The sequence below is a fragment of the Lathamus discolor genome, chromosome W (genome assembly GCF_037157495.1).
Source record: "Lathamus discolor isolate bLatDis1 chromosome W, bLatDis1.hap1, whole genome shotgun sequence".
Classification (NCBI taxonomy): Eukaryota; Metazoa; Chordata; class Aves; order Psittaciformes; family Psittacidae; genus Lathamus; species Lathamus discolor.
In genome coordinates, this window is record NC_088908.1 from 21,675,956 (window position 1) to 21,696,104 (window position 20,149).

Below are 20,149 nucleotides of genomic sequence, written 5' to 3' on the forward strand. Positions count from 1 at the left end.
GATCTTGAGGTCCTTTCCAACCCTTACTATTCTATTCCATTCTATTCTTTTCTATTCTATTATTTTCTATTCTATTCTATTCTAAGAGGGGGGCTTGATATGAGGAAAGCTAGTGCCTGGAAAACATAGGGTTAAAGTACTTTTAGCCTAACTTAGGTTGAAGATAAAGAACAATGTTCGTGTTGTAAGTCTGTGTTAAGATAACAGGATTTAGTGGCCCCACTAAACATGAGTGAACAATTTCACACCATCCTTCTACTTATCAGTTATTTTAGAGACAGTGCCTCCCGAACACCTGCTAGCTTTGGATACTCCTTGTCTGCCCGTCCTGTTTTGCTTGCAATAAATTTTGTACAAAGGTCACACTGTTCTAAAAACTTTGCCAGGGATTCAGAGAAAACTCCAGGAACAAACTTGCCAAGAAAGTTTTCAAGCTGACAAGCAGGTATTCTTTACTGCGGCACGGGGAGACACGGGGGATAGCTCCTCCTAACAGGTGTCCCTGTACTGCTACACAAGCCGACCTTATATAATCACTGGGCATACATACATATTCATGAGGTTACGTATGGATTACATAATTTTCCAGAAAGTTCCCTGCATGCGTACAGAATTGTGGTGGTGGTCTCTGAGGGTCGTTTACTTCTTCCAACAGTCTTCATCACTTCTGGCAGCCTTTGAAGCACACACAGTACATGCTTATACCAGCTTAATTGGTTCCTTAGCAACAGACACATAATGATCCTCCTGTACTCCTACTTATCAGTTAGTTTAACTGTAGCCCATCCTGGACACCTGCCATTCCCAGATACTCCTTATCCTTGCATCCTGTTCTTCTGGACTGTTTTTCTTAAAACTATGTCAACTATGTTATAAATTGATACCACAATGGATCATAATCCAATTAAAATTTTATTAATTCTAGCAAGTAGAATATGAGCAAAGACAGCGCTGGACAACAGGGGAGTCTGCGCTCCGCCAGCTGCCGTGCTGAGCAGTTCAAACAGTCCCTTTTTATACATCTTTACTTCCGTGTTCATGAAGTAGTGGAGGTACTCTGCGCATGCTTCAGCTGTTGTTAGGGGGTCGTTTTCTGCCTCCTGATGGTCGTTGAGGCCGAAGTAAGAAGTCTTCCTCTTTTGTCCCATTGTTGACCCCTCTACTCCTATGTCCTTATATGGAGTTGTTCGTCTTATCTCTGCCAGTTCATGGAACATCTTGCAGTTATCTTATGTTTGCATAAGCGGTCTCTGGTTTAGTTGGTGTAAGCGATTGTGGTTATCTTATCTTGTGTATGCTGTGTCTGGTGGCTGTTTGCCTAACCTTTACATTGGGCTTTACATAAATCTTAATAAACAATACCCTAGACTATAGTTTCTTACAATCCCCCCTTTTTCTTTTATCCTATTATTGTTTATTAGACGCTGCTTTCATTCTCGGTACTGCAAGCAAACCTTTTTCCACAATCCCAACATTTACCATAACACTCACAAGGTAATACCTCACAATTACAATAGGCATAACTTTCACGTGGCATAACGCATTCACAATAATCTTCATCCTCATTAATAGATACACTCTTATATTTTGCCCCAGATCTCGTAGTTAAAATAAGCAGTTTAGCTATGTCAAACCGTTCTCTAATAAAGTGTAAAATATAGCGTAATATACAAGGCCCAAATATAAGTCCCAAAACCAATATAATAAGCGGTCCTGCTAAAGCAGACAACAAAGTGGTTAGCCAAGGTGAAATATTAAACCAGTTTTCATACCATGACCTGCCCGCCTCACGATCTTTCTTACGTTGATCTAACCTTTTCTGGAGTTCTACATAAAGGTTGTACAGGGAATTCAGGTTGTCCCGCCCCAGTGAAAGTGGTTATCACTTTGGATGTTTCCCAGGATATTAATTCCCACTTTAATGGTTCATGCGGGTTTCCATTTGCTTGGGTTATTATCAATAACAAAACTAACGGTATACCAGGAAAAAGGGTGTCTGTCAATTTTGCCAATTTAAGTATATTTTTACCAGTCCTGGGGAAGTTCGGCCATTGCTGTTTTTGCATCCCATTGTTCTGGTTCTTTTCTCCACAGTTTATTCCTCCTCTGCCTCGCCCGTCGACTCGGTTGCTTCGAGCCACGGGGTGTACCATCTTCTCGGCAGCAAGGGAATTCTTCAGGAGAACAGCTGTTTCGGGCTTTCTGCCTGTTTACATAGGCTTCCCACTTTGCAGCCTTAACTAATGGGGCAAAGCAAGATACAGTTAGTACTTCCCTTCTACACTTTATAATCAAAATTTCGGCTATAAAGGGGACTGGTTCATTGGAGTGGTAACAATAATATTGAGGGTTTATTCCTTTGGCAAAAATCTCCCACCACTCATGGGATTCCCAAATAATTTCTTGTTTTAGACTCTAATTGTTTTAATTTCCACTCAGTGAGAGTTCTTTGGATTTTCCAACACTGTGTGCAATCTCCTATTGGAGGGCATCCACATTCACAGTGTGTCCACCATTTATCCTGACATACCTTACACCTAAAACAAGCAAATGGATAACAATTGCAATTCAAATTATTACACCCAATTCGTATATCTAGAGTACATACATTATTTACATCAGCATATCTTCTATATTCACTATTGTGTGGTTGCATAAGTTTAGCAATTTCCTTCAACACACTTTGTACACTTCCATATATAATAGAAAAGAGGAGAAATAATTATAGCAAATATAAACAGCAATACACACTTTATACCAAAAGATAATGCGGCAAAATAATTAAATAAAGTCTCTATCATTACGTTATCTTTTCAGGGTTATCTTGGTGTCCCCTGGAGTACTGATTACTTTCCAGTGGGGTCTCGTCACTGGGCCTTTAATGCGACTGGCTCCAATATTTTCTGGCCGTTAAACAAATAATGTCCCAAATATTTCACTTTTTCCTCCACAAATTGTAACTTTTCTTGTGATACCCGTAGGCCCTTTTGTGCAAGAAAGTTTAGAAGTCACAGAATCACAGAATCACAGAATCCCAAGGGTTGGAAGGGACCTCAAAAGATCATCTAGTCCAACCCCCCCGCAAGAGCAGGGTAACCTACAGTACATCACACAGGAACTTGTCCAGGCGGGCCTTGAATATCTCCAGTGTAGGAGACTCCACAACCCCCCTGGGCAACCTGTTCCAGTGCTCTGTCACTCTTACAGTAAAGAAGTTCTTCCTGATGTTAACATGGAACTTCCTATGCTCCAGTTTAAGTCGAATGCTTTCTTTTCTTACATCTTCCTTATTATTTCCTGCTATGAGCAGATCATCTACATACTGTAACAGCACGTTCCCCGTTTGTACCTGGTATTCTTTTAAGAGCTCTTCCAGGTATGTTTGTAGCCCATATCCCTGGGAATACCTGATCCAGTATATCTTCAATCTGACTTCTCCCTCGACATGATTAGTGATCAAAATTAAGCTTTTAACATCTCTATATACTGTTGGTCCTTTACTTTTAAAGTGATCTCGCCTCCTTTGAAAGTAATGGTTGCTCCCAAGTGTTCTAACAAATCTCTCCCCAAAAGAGCTTTTGCGGAGTTAGGCATATACAAAAACTTATGGATGCCCCATTGTTTTCCCAATTGATATTTTAGTAGTTTACAAAAATAAGCCTTTTCACCTTGGCCAGTCGCCCCTTTTATCATCATATAATCGTCCCCAAAGGTATTAAAGCTTTGTTTAAAACTGAATACATTGCACCTGTATCAACCAAAAATTCCATTATAACCAGTGGATCTGCTAGGGAAGATTCCCCTGGTCCCGTCAGCCTAGTTCCAATTCAGTCACCCGAGCCACCCCATGGCACTCCCACTAGGGTAGTCTCACTCCCAGCGTCCAAACTCCTCATAGCACTCACACCGATCCGGTTCCACAGAAGAGGAGGTCACTCCCCCACTTCTGTCCGACATTCGTCCTCCACCAGTTTTAAAGCAACCAGCGCAGCCGTGGCTGTAGCACGACCCAGTTTTTTCTTTTCTACCTATTTCCAATTCCTATACACTCTCCATGCTTCCTCCTTCACTCCCATCCACATTTATTCATCAACCGTTCAATCCCGTCTGTCAACATGTCTGTCTGCCTGCCCCAGCACCCATCTCATGCTCAAACACAGGAACTGCGGGAGCTTCCCTCCTTTCCCCTTTGGTTTTCCCTTTTTTATTTATTTATTTATCATTTTTCACAGGTGCTCACCCTGCTCTGCAGGGGTTACAGATGCCTGCCTCTGCAACAGCACTTCTGGTTTAACCCCTTCTTAACCCTGAATGTGAATGTGCTGCTTGTTGCCAGTGACAGCAATTTCCTCCTCCTTATCAATACCTGATAGGACAGAGGCAGAGGGTGCTCCTCTCGGAGGTACCTGTGATATATAATTTTCTTGATGACTGTCCCAATATCACAGGCTGAACAACATCTCTCCAGCTTAGCTTTCTGTTTTTCCCTGTCCTTTTCCAAAACCAAAATTAGGGATCTGGCAGAGTTATATTAATTTCACATTCTGTCTGCCACTCCAGGTGCTTTCTTAAAGTGAAACATATCTGCATACATTACTTCATTGCATTTTCTTGGCCACCTCAAAACCAACATAAATTGTAAAAAAATGCATTAGAATTCAGAGTTCCATTTTTAGGCCATTTTTCCTGATTTTCCAAAGTTTATAAAGGCCACCATTGGTTACAATATTTTACCAATGTTTTCTTGTTTACCGAGCCCCCAGAAGAACCTCCCAGTTCTTTCCAATGTGCCAAAATGTAACCCAATGGGCTTTTCTTCAGAATTCCCTTGTTTTGACCGGCTCCCATTTCAAACAATCTCTTACAAATCTCTATAGCTTCTCTTTCCCAGTGCTCTGCAAATGCACTTAAAATATGAGAGCACCTACACACAAGTTTTATGATATTCTCAGGGGATTCAGTAAGATAGTATCTCTGGGTTCTGCAGATCAACTCCCCTGTCATTAGAACATAGTTTCAGTTCCAGCAAAATTTACACTGCCCTAGTATCCACAGCAGGTTCCACTGTTCAAAACTTATTATGCACTCATATGTCAGGTTACGAAGGTTTTCCTAATATCCCCCATTGATTGTCCCAAAAAGAGAGACATTAATTGTTGTATTCCCATTTTATTTTTTCCTTTGTAACCACATCTTCTCAAATTTTCTTTGATACCTTTTATAAACCCTTTCTCGGTTTTCCATTCTAACTTCCCGGAAGTCCGCCAGGATTTTGTGGCTTTTCTCCACAAAGTAATCTTTTATTTCTGGTCACCGATTAGATAATTATAATTTTCTACCTGGCAGTGTTTTGCAAGACACCCCGAGCAGTATCTGCCCCACCGGTGTCCTGAGTGGCAATATCCACGTGAAATGCCACCCGTCCCATACAGTTACACTCCTACAAGGCACATACTCTCACAGGGCATATAGGAAATTCCCTTGCCCTTGTATTTCGTAAAGTTATCCACTGCGGGAGGGGTAGCCGGACCTTCCCCCGCTTTCTAAGCTGCTTGATGGTTATACACAGACAAGACACAGGACAGAAAAACATAAACGCTTCGTCCGTCTCCGGCCGCTCCCATCGCGGAGACACGGAACCGCGGATTAGGACTCCACACTCGCTTCGTACGTCTCAGTCACACAGAAACACATGGGATCCCACACACTCACGCTATGGTTCCGCTTACCCTTCTCCTGCTTCCTACACGGTCATTAGCAGGTCCGCCCTGGCTCCCAAAACTTGGGATGCAGCGAAAACCCGGGCTCGCCCGATCCGTCTCCAGGATCGCTTGCAGCCGCGCTATCGGTCGACGAGCCCCCAGCTTGCAAGCCCTACCTGCCAAGGGGAACTCCGCTGTGCGCCAGACGTCTCTGCACGCCTTACCAGCAGCCCCGGCCACGCGTACGCCCTACAGGCCCCCCAAAGTACCTAAATTCCAAGCATACCGCCTCTCCGCAGCCGGCGCAGGTCGCTGTCTGTCCCCGCAGTGAGCGGATGAGAAGCGGAGCTCCTCCAGGCAAGCGGCCTGGGGGGCTTAGGATATCCGCTCCTCACCCGATCCTGCATCCGAACAGAGGCCTCCTGGCTGGCTCGCCAAATTGATACGCGGATTGACTCCACAACTCGTTAAAGTTGTAAAGTAGGTATGCTTTATTCAGCGCTGAGGTGCATGGGGATCGTTCCTCCAAAGTATGCACCCCCAGGGTCGTTTTTCCTTTACATTTATTCCCTTACGCCTATACATATTTAGTATCTGTCCCCGCTTCGTATTATACCTTCTTTTTCTTTTGTTTAGTTTTTATCTCATTCAGCGGGTAAAGTCTAGCTCCCGGTCTTTTTAGCCACACTTCCGCATATTGACTCTCCTCAGGGTTAAGGGGTTTTTTATTATTAACCTAGAGGTTTAATTGCTGTCTTACCCAATCTTCTTCTGACCCATAGACTGGCCAAAAAACATTTTTAAAAATCTTCTTCCCTCCCCATATCTTAGTACAATATTCTATCATTTTTTTGCTTATCTTTCCCTAGGGTTCCAGGGAAATATCTCCAATTGTCTAAGATATATGCCAGAGGGGTATTCTTAGGTACAATGGGTACCCTTCTCATGGGAGTCGAAGGCTTGCTGCCCTTCGCCCCCATCTTCTGGAATATCCACAAATATACACTCACTCGCTCCCCCTTGTTCCTGGCCCAGTCCCTCGCGGGAGATGGGAAACGCAGTACTTAAGGGTCCACACTCGCTTGGTTCAGTATATCGAACCTCTCATTCGTTATATTCCAGGAAACCCAATCCCGCCCGAACGGCAAACCCGCAAACAATTTCGCCGCGAACAATTTCGCTCTGCGAATAATTTCGCAATATACTTACGCGTCCTGCGTCTTCGTCCGGACTCCCGTGCACAGAATTTTATGGGATTTTACCGGTTTCTCCTTTGCTCATTATTCTAGAATTTAGGTTCGTCGGTAAGGATGAGGTAAGCTGTTGGTCGCGGGGCCACGAAATGTCGCGGGGCGCCTCCCCGGAGGACCAAAGCCCACCGTTCCTTATCCGAGTCACGGCACCAGAAAATTGTTATAAATTGAGACCACAACGGATCATAATCCAATTAAAATTTTATTAATTCTAGCAAGTAGAATATGAGCAAAGACAGCGCTGGACAACAGGGGAGTCTGCGCTCCGCCAACTGCCGTGCTGAGCTGTTCAAACAGTCCCTTTTTATACATCTTTACTTCCGTGTTCATGAAGTAGTGGAGGTACTCTGCGCATGCTTCAGCTGTTGTTAGGGGGTCGTTTTCTGCCTCCTGATGGTCGTTGAGGCCGAAGTAAGAAGTCTTCCTCTTTTGTCCCATTGTTGACCCCTCTACTCCTATGTCCTTATATGGAGTTGTTCGTCTTATCTCTGCCAGTTCATGGAACATCTTGCAGTTATCTTATGTTTGCATAAACAGTCTCTGGTTTAGTTGGTGTTAGCGATTGTGGTTATCTTATCTTGTGTATGCTGTGTCTGGTGGCTGTTTGCCTAACCGTTACATTGGGCTTAACATAAATCTTAATAAACAATACCCTAGACTATAGTTTCTTACAACTATAAGGATTTATCTTGTACAAGAATTCTCAGTATGTTCTCTAGCCGTACTATATTTTTTCCTATGTATCATGCACCTCAATAATTTTCCATTGCTACTGTTACAAAGCCATCAAACTTAACACTACTTAGAACTGATTCTAAAGGTTTATATATTCCATTTTGTAATTTTGTGCCCCCTCTTGTATCAAATCCTCCCTTTTTCTGTCCTTTGCAAATTCTTTTGCAATGTTTTATATATTACCATTACCGTCTAAAGTCTTTTTGAAATAATTTCTCATTTCTTCTTGGTGCTTAATTTCATTCCTTTTCCAATCTTCATAATTTATCATAGATTGTTTACAACACCAGAGGGAACATTGTATTATATCACAAGTAATCAATATTAAAATAATTATCATCAATATTCCTGCAACCAGTTGCCTCAACCAGGAGGGATTAGGTAAATATGAAGTTAACTTTGTTTTCCTGTCCTTTGAGATCTTCAATCAATTTTCTATCTTCTTTTGAATACCTAGGTTTAGATTTCTCAGTTGTTAGTTTGCCGTCAGGGATTAAGGACATGATTTTAGATTGTTCAGCTGCTCGTTTGGCTTCAAAATCGGCCAAATTATTTCCAATTTCCTGATCAGAGTCACCTTGATGTCCTTTACAGTACATAATAGCTACTTCTTCAGGTAGCTGAACAGCTTCTAGTAATTGTAGAATTTCTGTAGCATGTTTAATCTGTTTCCCTTGTGTGTTCAAAAGTCCTTGCTCTTTCCAGATAGCACCATGTGCATGGACCACACCAAATGCGTATTTAGAATCAGTCCAAATATTTATCCTTCGATCTTTAGCCAATTCCAGGGCTCTTGTTAATGCTATTATTTCTGCCCTCTGGGCAGAGGTGTTAGCAGGTAAATGTTTAGCTTCTATTACCTGTTAAGTGGTGGTAATGCCATATCCTGCCTTTTGTTCACCATTTTTCATGAAGCTACTACCATCAGTAAAACAAGAATCAGCATCTTCCAGAGGTTTTTCTTTCAAGTCTGGTTGGCTCGAATACACAGTCTCTATAGTGGCCAAGCAGTTGTGTGTTTGTGGTTTTGTCGATCATTTCTGCAAAAAGGATGCTGGATTCACAACATTAGTGACCACAATTTCTATATCATCTTGTTCCACAAGGGTGGCCCGGTATTTTAAAAAATGTGAAGGAGATAACCAGTGAGCTCCTTTCTGTTCCAGGACTGCTGATACAACATGGGAAACTAGTACGGTAAACTTTTGTCCCAAGGTGAATTTGCAAGCCTCTTCAATATTCATGACAACTGCTGCCACAGCTCTTAAGCATCTGGGCCATCCTTTGCTTGCTTCATCCAGCTGTTTTGACACTGCCCTTCTGTAGGGTCCTAGTTTCTGAGCAAGGACCCCCAAAGCTATTCCTTTTTTTTCATGGGAATATAGCCAAAACGGTTTAGTCACATCCGGAAGTCCCAGAGCTGGAGCTCTCATTAACTCTACCTTTAGATTTCTAAAAGCCTCCTCTGCTGAATCAGTCCATTTTAAAGAGGGAGGATTCCCTTTTAACAGTTCATATAGTGGTCTTACCAGAACACCATAACCATAGATCTGAAGTCTGCACCATCCAGTCATTCCCAGGAATGTCCGGAGCTCCTTGACGGTCGATGGTCGTGGACTCTGGCAAATGGCTTCTTTTCTAGCAGCTCCAAGTTCTCTCTGTCTTCCTGTTTTTTCATATCCTAGGTAGGAAACTCGGGTTTGAATTAGTTGGGCCTTTTGTTTGGATACCATTCAGTCCCAGAAAATTTAATAATTCCACTGTCCACTGGATACATTCTTCCTTTGTTTCTGTAGCAATTAACAGGTCATCCGCATATTGTAACAGCGTCCCCGTCTGAGTAGGTGGCTTCTATGATTCTAGTTCCAGCGCTAACTGATTTCCAAAATCGTTCAACTGTTTTTAAACCCTTCAGGTAATACCGTCCAAGTTAATTGAGTTTCCCTACCTTTGTCAGTATTTTCCCATTCAAACACAAATAAATTTTGGCTTTCTTTGGCCAATGGTAAGCAAAAGAAAGAGTCCTTTAAATCCAAGATGGCAAACCATTTCTGATTATTATTCAATTTAGTCAATAAGGTATATGAATTAGCTACTACTGGATGAATATCCTCTGCAATTTTGTTGATTGCTCTGAGATCTTGAACTCATCTGCAACTTTTCCCATCATATTTCTTTACTGTCCAGGTAGGAGTATTAAATTCCAATTCACATTTGTCCTGGGTTCAGCAGTAGCAGTTATTTTTCTCCTTCTTAGTAGCTGGTGCAATGCTGTGTTTTTGATTTTTGGCCTGGGAACAGTGCTGATAATGCCAATGTTTTTAGTTGCTGCTTAAATGTTTGGTCTGGCCAAGGTCTTTCTGAGCCTCATGCTCGGCCAGGGAGGAGGGGAAGCTAGGAGGAAGCAGAGACAGGACACCTGACCCAAACTGACCAAGGAGGTATTCCATACCACAGCACGTCATGCCCAGGATGCAATGGAGAGTTTCCCGGAAGGGCTGGTTGAACTGTGGGGTTGGACGAGGTATCGGTTGGTGCTCGGCTGGGGGGAGTGGGGCGAATTATTGGTCAGCTGGTGTTGAGGTGTTGTATTCTTTCCTCTTGTTATTTCCTTCATCATTATTATTATTGGTGGTAGCAGTAGTGATTTGTGTTATACCTTAGTTACTGGACTGTTCTTATCTCAGCCCGTGGGAGTTGCATTCTTTTCGATTCTCCTCTCCATCCCTCCAGGAGCAGGGGGAGGGCAATAAGGGGGGGGAGTGAATGAACGAGCTTTGTGGTTGGGTTTAAACCACGACAACATTCAGTTCATAATCTATATTTTAAAATTTATAAATGATTTTTTTTATTCCCTTTGATCTTCTAATTTTAAGGGATATTGTTTTATTCTAATTGGGCAGCCCCCCCCCCCCCCCCTTTTATTTCCACTTCAACAGGCAACGCATTTTTTGCCTTACCTGGAACTTCAGATGTCCATGCTCCCAGATATACCTTATTAAGGATTTCTTCTATTTCGGGGAGGTCCTCCTGTTTGCTTTTCTGCTGAATTAAAGATAAACACAAAACTGCAATTAATTGATTGTTTTTAACTCTAAATTCCATTTTGCCTTCTTTACATGTTGCTTCTTGCCCTAATAAAGATTTGGAAGAATTTGGCATACATAAAAATTTATGCATTCCTATTTGTTTTCCCAATTTGTACTTTAAGGGTTTGAGAAAGAATGCCTCTCTTTTTTTTTTTTTTTTTCCTCTATTTCTTGGTGGCCAGTAGCTCCCACATCTGTAACAAATTCTTTGACCTCTGATTTAACACCGAATAAGTTGCTGCTGTATCCACTAAAATTCCACTTTATTTCCTCTAGTCCCTAGTTTTAATTTAACCAGTGGATCTGCTAGGGTAGATTTCCCAGGTCCCCATCAGTCCAGTTCCAATTCAGACACTGGATCCACCCCATGGCACTCCCCCTGTTAGCGTAAGAACAAACACATAACCACCGGAATGGTTATATGAGGTGCTTTATTGCAGCGCTGGGAAACCAGGGGTACGCACCCAAATCTGGCTTCAACCTCGTCACATCGCGTCCACAATTTATACCCTAAAAGTTTCACAGTTAATACATATTCATCATAGGTTACAACATTTAACTGATACATATGCATTAGGGATTGCCACATCCATCTATTACGACATCAGCCTCTTCTGCGCTTGCGCGGCCCCCTCTGGTGGTCGTCTGGTGGTCGTTCCGGTGAAGTAAGAGTCTTCCTCAGATGAAGTAAGAAGTCTTCCTCAGGTTGTCCTTTTCACCTTTCCCTTACTTGAGTATATTCCAATCCTTGTGTGGACGTTAGCATTTTCTTATCTTCTTTCTGGTATGCTCTTCTGGCTATCATATACATAGGTTCTACTTGGGTATAGTCTCCAGTACATACTTTTCTAAATTCTGTTATACACCTATTACCATATTCGGTTATGTTATGTTTTGTAACATTGGATACAAGACAGCTGTGATATATTGCAACATTAAAACCGCCGTGATACAAAATTATAAAGTTATACAAAATTGTAAAGTTATAAAGCTATAACATTCTATAATATATATATAAAACTTTACTACTAATTTATAAATTTCAAGTTTATTATACAAAATTTTGCTGTTTTCCAACATTTCCCCCCTTTGAAAATACTTCACTTATTTAAGTAAGTATTTTCATTCTTTTAGGTGGCTGTTTCCTGATAAGTAGGAGGAGGTGTCAGATATTTTGAGTGGTCTCTGGTCACTGCTCCTATAATTCGATGAGTCCATGCGTTGTTTCTGGCTATTTCCTTTCGGATACACAGATACATTAAGTAGATCATCAGAAATACAATTAGTACCATAATTACGGTCTGCACAAGGGAACGAATCCATCCCGTGAGGTGAAGGCCCAAACCATCAAACAGTGTTCCAACCCAATTTTGTTCAATATATTCCTTTTCTTTTTCTATTTCTCGTTCAATGTTGTTTAGTTGGGAAATGTCATGTTCTATATCTGCAGTCACATTAGGAATGTGAATACAGCAGTGATCTACTCTATCTTTTAAATATCCACAAACACCATGTTCCTTAAGTAACAACATGTCTAGTGCCATTCTGTTCTGCAAGGTCATTTTGGTTGTTGCCTGCAATTGTAAATTCAAATCTCTGAATCCTTTCTTTGTTATTCTGGCTAGCCTTTTTGTTTGCCCAAACAGGTTGTCAATCATTTCTCTGTTTCGATATGCGGCCACTTGGGCAAATAGGGATTCAAAAGCCCACCCTATTTTGACTCCTGTTGAGGGCTCCTGCCAAATGTCTTCATCATCTTCTATATCTCGTTTTGTTCGAATTTGCAGGGTCTCTAATTTGCCTTTGAATGGTGACTTTTTCCAAATTGGACAAAGAGTTGGCAATCCTAAAGTAATTTCTTTAGCTGGACCTTCCATGGATAGGTGGGTAGTCCAGGTTCCATCACTTGCTGCCCAAACAAAATGCCCCATACTACGTACTGTGGAATATTTACAGTCTATATTGTCAACAGGGACATGTATTATTTTTCCTCCAATTTTCAGTCCTCGGCACGCACAGCCTGCCATTAAAGCAATCTTGACTGGCGGTATTGTGATTTCTTCAGGGTCAGTGTCACAATCTAAAATTTTGGTACAATTCCACCAGGGTACATTTTTGATGACATCTTGACTGACCCTATTTATGGACAGTAAATTATTGATGTCTACATGTTCTGTTATATTTTGTTTTCCTGTCCATCTAAGGCACCAAGACATGTTACCAATATACTGGAATTTCTGCAAAATGCTCATTGACCAAACCGTGTTCCAATTTTGTTTCAAACTATTTGTTTTTTCGCATTCCCATACCTTTTCCTGTCTGGTTATCTTAATTTCTTTCTCATAGACACATTTTCCCCATTCACCTCTTATAGAGATAAATTGAGCATTTTGATATCTTTCACAGACTGGCCTTAGTACCAAAACTGCAGGTTCTCCAAAAACACCTTCTTCTCGATGTTCTGTCACCGTCACATTTTTCATCACCTCTTTCTCCTGACAAGTAATTGTTCCATTAATTTCTGAAAGTGAGAACGTTATTATTCCCCATTCAATTGGCTCTCCTGCCGCTTTGGGTATTGGCAAACATGCTGTTATTTTACTTGTGTTTTTCATTTTTGCAAAGTCTTCAATTAGACCTATCATTAAATTTTCCTCAGGATTTCGATGATATGATTGGATTACCTGCGTCGAATTTATTGATCTCCTAGTCCGTTTTCTCATAGCCTCAATTTTGTTGTGGCCAATTGCAGATCCAATTTTATAAGACCATTTATCTTTTTCTAAACTTTCTTTGTTGGCGTTGGTCCTGTCAGAATGGTATCTGTGAACTTGCAAATCAGAATGGCGTCCTGTTTTAAGTTGTGTCAAAACATCCTTTTGAGGAGTTGCCAGAATATGAACAGTTGTTAGCTGTGCTAATGACCAAATGATAATCAAAGTTTTATAGCAAAACCCAGACATTTTATTGGCATTTCAGTTTTAGCTTGGTAGGGCCTAGTACCTGTGTTTCCCAAACTCTTGGAACTTTCTTTACTCGTGTATAATGTATCCAAGAATCTATTCCTTCTACCTTTACTGCTGTGAATGTAGTCAACAATACTTGATATGGTCCGTCCCACCGTTCTTTTAATGGTTCTTCATTCCAGTTCCGGACATATACTTGGTCTCCTGGTTGGATGTCATGTGCTGGATTTTCCAGAGATAGTGGCCTATTCCACACCAAAGTGCTCCGCAGTCGAGTTAAGGTTCTACCAAGAGACAGCACATAATTATAAACATCCTGATTCCCTTTAATATGGGTATTCGGGTTGGGTTCCGGTGCCTCATATGGCTTTCCATAAAGGATTTCATAGGGGCTTACTGACATTTTGCTCCTGGGTTTTATTCTGATTCGTAGCAGAGCTATAGGCAATGCTTGTGGCCACTTTATTTTGGCCTCTTGACATATTTTACTGATTTGTCTTTTTATTGTTTGGTTCATCTTTTCTACCTGTCCACTAGACTGGGGCCTCCAAGGAGTGTGTAGGTTCCATGATATTCCTAATAGTTTACTAATTTCTTGTACTACGGTTGCAATAAAATGCGGACCCCTGTCTGATGATATGCCTAAAGGGACTCCAAATCGCGGGATGATTTCTCTAAGCAACCATTTCACTACTTCTTTTGCCTGATTGGTGCGACAGGGAAAGGCCTCTGGCCATCCAGAAAAAGTGTCAACCCCTACTAATAGATATTTGTACCCTTGTACCTTTGGTAGTTCTGCAAAATCAACCTGCCAATAATCTCCTGGTTCCATTCCTATCCTAATTCTTCCCATCTCAATTTGTCTTTTTACTACTGGATTGTTTTTCAAACAGATTTCACATTTTGATCCCACTGATTTTGCCATAGTTAACATCTGTGTGGAAATTATTCCTCGTTTTAGATAAGTTACCAATGCTTCTGCACCCCAATGACATTTTTGATGTTCCGTTTGTAGAATCTTTCGCATTATTGCAGGTGGCACTATTACTTGTCCTGTTGTTGTTACATACCACCCTTCAGAATTCTTTTGGGCCTTTAAGAGTCCTGCCAATTTTTCATCTTCTGTTGAATAGTTAGGGCTTTGTGAAAGATAGGTGTGGAGTGGGCTTACCTTCAGAGGTATTAAAGCCATCATATTCCACACCTCCCGGGCTACTTGGCGAGCTGTTCGATCTGCTAGTGTATTTCCTTCAGATACCTTTGAAGTTCCTCCTTGATGTGCCTTGCAATGCATGATGGCTACTTGTTTAGGTCTTTGCACAGCAATTATTAATTCTAAGATTTCTTTCTGATATTTTATGTTAGTCCCTTGTGAAGACAAAAGTCCTCGTTCTTTCCATAATGCTCCATGAATATGTACTACACCAAATGCATATTTTGAGTCTGTCCATATATTTACCTTTTTGTCGTTGCTCAGCTCCAATGCTCTTGTAAGAGCTATCAATTCTGCTCTTTGGGCTGACGTTCCCGGAGTTAATGCTTTGGCTTCGATTACCTTTTGCTGAGTTGTCACAGCATATCCTGCGTATCGTGTCCCGTTCTCTACAAAACTGCTGCCATCTGTAAAGAGTTCCCAGTCCGGTTGTTCTAGAGGTGCATCCTTCAAGTCTGCTCTGGTTGCATATGTATGTTCAATGATTTCTACACAATGATGTTCAAGGGTTCCTTCTTCTAGGTCTGTTCCTAGAAAAGCTGCTGGGTTTAACAGGTTAGTAGTTTTCAAGCTTATACCATCCTGTTCCATTAGGATTGCCTGATATTTCATCATCCGGCTAGGGGACAACCAATGCCCCCCTTTTTGTTCCAAAACAGTGGTTACCATATGTGGCACAAATACATCAATGTGTTTTCCCAAAGTTAATTTCCTAGCTTCTTGAATTAAAATGACAGTTGCTGCTACTGCTCGCAAGCATGAGGGCCATCCTGCACTCACTGGATCCAGTTGTTTTGAGAAATATCCCACTGGTCTTTTCCAGCTCCCAAGTTTCTGAGTTAGTACCCCCAGTGCCAATTTTTGTCGCTCGTGGACAAATAATTGGAAATCTTTTGTCAAATCTGGGAGTCCCAATGCTGGAGATTTTGTTAGTGCTTCCTTCAATTTCTGGAAGGCTTCTTTCTGTTGTTTTTCCCAAACAAAGGCATGTGATTTTTGGGCCTCATACAGGGGTTTGGCAATTAGTCCATAGTCCATTATCCATAGTCTGCACCACCCTGTCATACCCAAAAATATTCTTAGCTCATGCAAGTTTCGTGGTTCTGGGATAGCACAGATTGCCTCTATGCGATTTATTCCCAGCTTTCGTTGTCCTTGTGAAATTTCACATCCCAGATACAACACAGTCATGCATGCAATTTGTGCCTTTTCTTTTGAGACTTTATAACCGTTCAAGCCTAGCTGATTTAGAATTTCAATTGTCACTCTTATGCACAGAGATCTTTGTTCTGTTGCAATAAAAATGTCGTCTACATATTGTAACAAAAGGTATTGTGATCTCGGTACCTGTATCTTTCCTTGGGTAGTCCATGTTTCCAATTCTTTGGCTAGTTGGTTTCCAAATAGGGTCGGACTGTTTTTGAATCCTTGTGGAAGTCTGGTCCATGTCAGTTGTGTTTTCCGTCCATTCTGTGGATTTTCCCATTCAAATGCAAACAGTTTCCTGCTACTTTTGTCAAGGGGAATGCAGAAGAAGGCATCTTTTAAATCAATCACAGTAAACCATTTATATTTTTCCTTCACAGATGTTAGCAGTGTATATGGGTTTGCCACCACCGGGTGGATATCTTTTGTTATTTCATTTATTGCCCTCAAATCTTGCACTAATCTATACTCACCGTTTGGTTTCTTTATTGGGAAAATTGGCGTGTTATATTCTGATTCGCATTCTTCTAAAATGTTATATTTTAAGAATTTCTCAATCGTTTTTATGATCCCATATCTTGCTTCTAGCTTCAATGGGTATTGTTTAACCCTTACTGGTCTAGCCCCGTCTTTTAACTCCACTATTATTGGTTGAGCTGCTTTTGATTTTCCTGGGATTTCTGTTTCCCAAACTGTTGGTATTACAGCCTGTTCCACCTCCTTTGGGATTTGTGGAATAGGTTTGTCTTTAAGGACTAAAATCTGTCCTGTTTTAGATTCAGGGATTTGCATTATCAATTCACCATTTTCAAAAACAATCGTAGCATCCAATTTACTCAATAAGTCCCGTCCTAATAGAGGAACGGGACATTCAGGCACATACAAAAATTCGTGTGTCAATTCTTTTCCTTGAAATCGTAGATTTAGGGGTTGTAAGAATGGCCGCACTTCTTCTTTCCCTGTGGCCCCCACAATTGTTGTAGCTTTCTTTCCTATTTTTCCATGCAAATCATTCAAAACTGAATAGGTGGCTCCAGTATCTATTAAAAATTTTATTTCTTCCTCTCCTAGTTGGATTTTTACAAGGGGTTCTTTATTTTCTACTTGGCCTAGTCAGCTTTGATTGACAAACTCCCCCAGCACCATTGTCTTAGCCATATCAGATTCTGCAAAAAGGATTTCTTGTTGGCATGAACTGCCCCACCCTGGTTGGACATTCATTTTTCCAATGTCCTTCCTGCTTGCAAAATGCACATTGGTTATATCCTATTCTTTCTGTGCTCATTCCTACCCTTGGATTATAGAATCCTCTGCCTCGTCCTCGCATATTTCCTCGTCCTCTTCCTCTAAGGTTAGAGAATCCTGGCTCCCTTCCCTGCATTATTGCCAGTAAATTTTGTTGTTGTCTTCGAGAGCTTTCTTTTTCTCGATTATTATACACCTTCCAGGCCACTTCTAGCAGCCTATCCAGGTCTCGCAAATCTGCCCCTTCCAGTTTTTGCAGTTTCTTCCTAATATCATCTTGAGACTGTCCCAGGAAAATCAAGGCTAATTGTGCTTTAGCCTGTTCCGTTTCCACATCTAAGTCCGTATATTTCTTTGCTGTTTCTTTTAGTCTCTCTAAAAAGGCAGAGGGTGATTCCGCCTTTTCTTGCCTAACATTATATAATTTTGACCAGTTTATTGTTTTGGGCATAGCATGTTGCACTCCAAAAACTACCCAGTCCTGGTATCTCCGTAAATTTCTCATTCCCTCTTGTGTGTTATAATCCCACATTGGATCTTCCATCGGGAAGTTTTGATCTGTGTTTCCCCCAACTATTCCCTGTCTTATATCTTCCCGAACCCTTTCCCGAGCACTTCGCAACACCATTTCCTTTTCTGTTGAATTCATAAGGGTATCTAGAAGCACTTGTATATCATCCCAGTCTGGGTTTTGAGTTTTCATGATCATTTTCATCACTCGAGCTACCCTATCCGGATTTTCTCTATAAGTTCCCGCCGATTGTTTCCATATAACCAAATCCCCAGGAGAAAAAGGTATTTTAACATACACTGGTCCTTCAACTCCAACTCCCTGTCTTAAAGGGGCAAGGACCGCACTAGCTGCTTTAGCTGCTTGAAGCTGTGTGTTTCCTCCTCGCCCTCCCCTTCGGCGAGTTCTGTATGAGACTGGGGTGACAGGGGAATTTCTCTCTCGACCTCCTCCATTTTCACACTCTTCTTCACTCTCGAGATCGCTATCACTTTCCTCCCCCTCCCCCCTTTCCTCATTTATCACTAGCGGAGCTACTAACAAACCAGGATCTTCCTCGTCCCTTTGATGTCGCCGACTATTTCTCATGGCAAGACATTTCACACATTCCTTTTCTCCAGCACACTCCCTGCATTTTTCAGCATTGCTTGTTTTAACAACCATTATTCCGCAAGATTTTTGCCATTTATCATTGTTTCTTGAGATAAAGAAAAGATCCACATACGGTACTTCATCCCATTTTCCTTCCCTTTTACAATATAACATCAACTGCAAAATAGTATTATATTGTAAGGTTCCATTTTCAGGCCATTTTTCCTGATCTTCTAATTCATATTTCGTCCACCATACATTGCAATAATCAATTAGTTTGCTTTTCCGCATACTCTGCCCAAATCCACCCTCCTTCCAGTGGCTTAAAATACAGCCTAACGGAGACGATTTAGGAATTGGCGGCATCTTGTAATTATAAGGTAATTTCTAGGCAAACCCTTCTCACACACACACACACACACACTGAGAAATTTGTTTTTCAGAGATAACTCCACCACCACAAGGTGATTTCCCAAAACAAACCCCTTTTATACACACACTATATTACAGAACTTTATACAGATAGCTGCAGCACAAATACCAATACCAATACCACGTTTGCCGAACCTGCAGAGCTTTCGCTACTGTCTAACGGACGGCGCCTAGGCTTTTACCCCGAGAGCTCTCTAGCCCCAACCAAGCGCAGCTTTCACCGCGTCTAACAGGCAGGCTTTACTACTAGCCCAGCCAAACGCAGTTTTTCGCTGCGTATAACAGGCAGGCTTTTACCAGACTTTACCAAAGGTCAATACACCATACTTTTACTAGAAACTGGTTCTGTAACTTAAATAAAGCACCTTTCTTACCGTATCAGAGGTCCGTCGTGAGCAGCAGAGGTCGGTCGCGGTCGATAGCTCCCCGAGAATCTCTCGGTGCCGGCTGGAGCGGGATCGAAACGCGATCCGCCTCAGCAATGCCCGCGAGGTCCCATCTGGGTCGCCAAACTGTTAGCGTAAGAACAAACACATAACCACCGGAATGGTTATATGAGGTGCTTTATTGCAGCGCTGGGAAACCAGGGGTACGCACCCAAATCTGGCTTCAACCTCGTCACATCGCGTCCACAATTTATACCCTAAAAGTTTCACAGTTAATACATATTCATCATAGGTTACAACATTTAACTGATACATATGCATTAGGGATTGCCACATCCATCTATTACGACATCAGCCTCTTCTGCGCTTGCGCGGCCCCCTCTGGTGGTCGTCTGGTGGTCGTTCCGGTGAAGTAAGAGTCTTCCTCAGATGAAGTAAGAAGTCTTCCTCAGGTTGTCCTTTTCACCTTTCCCTTACTTGAGTATATTCCAATCCTTGTGTGGACGTTAGCATTTTCTTATCTTCTTTCTGGTATGCTCTTCTGGCTATCATATACATAGGTTCTACTTGGGTATAGTCTCCAGTACATACTTTTCTAAATTCTGTTATACACCTATTACCATATTCGGTTATGTTATGTTTTGTAACATTGGATACAAGACAGCTGTGATATATTGCAACATTAAAACCGCCGTGATACAAAATTATAAAGTTATACAAAATTGTAAAGTTATAAAGCTATAACATTCTATAATATATATATAAAACTTTACTACTAATTTATAAATTTCAAGTTTATTATACAAAATTTTGCTGTTTT

At 41.4% G+C, this 20,149-nt stretch overlaps 2 long non-coding RNA genes across 2 annotated transcripts; both read right to left on the reverse strand.

Moving 5' to 3' along the window:
* Positions 1-893: 893 nt before the first annotated feature.
* Positions 894-5,914, reverse strand: LOC136004383 (uncharacterized). Its single transcript, XR_010608427.1, has 2 exons — positions 5,730-5,914; positions 894-2,240 (listed from the first exon to the last, which is right to left on the reverse strand). It is a non-coding gene; the product is annotated as an uncharacterized LOC136004383 (long non-coding RNA).
* Positions 5,915-11,193: 5,279 nt separating this feature from the next.
* On the reverse strand, positions 11,194-20,149 carry LOC136004290 (uncharacterized). The gene is made up of 2 exons (XR_010608361.1): positions 19,318-20,149; positions 11,194-14,029 (listed from the first exon to the last, which is right to left on the reverse strand). It is a non-coding gene; the product is annotated as an uncharacterized LOC136004290 (long non-coding RNA).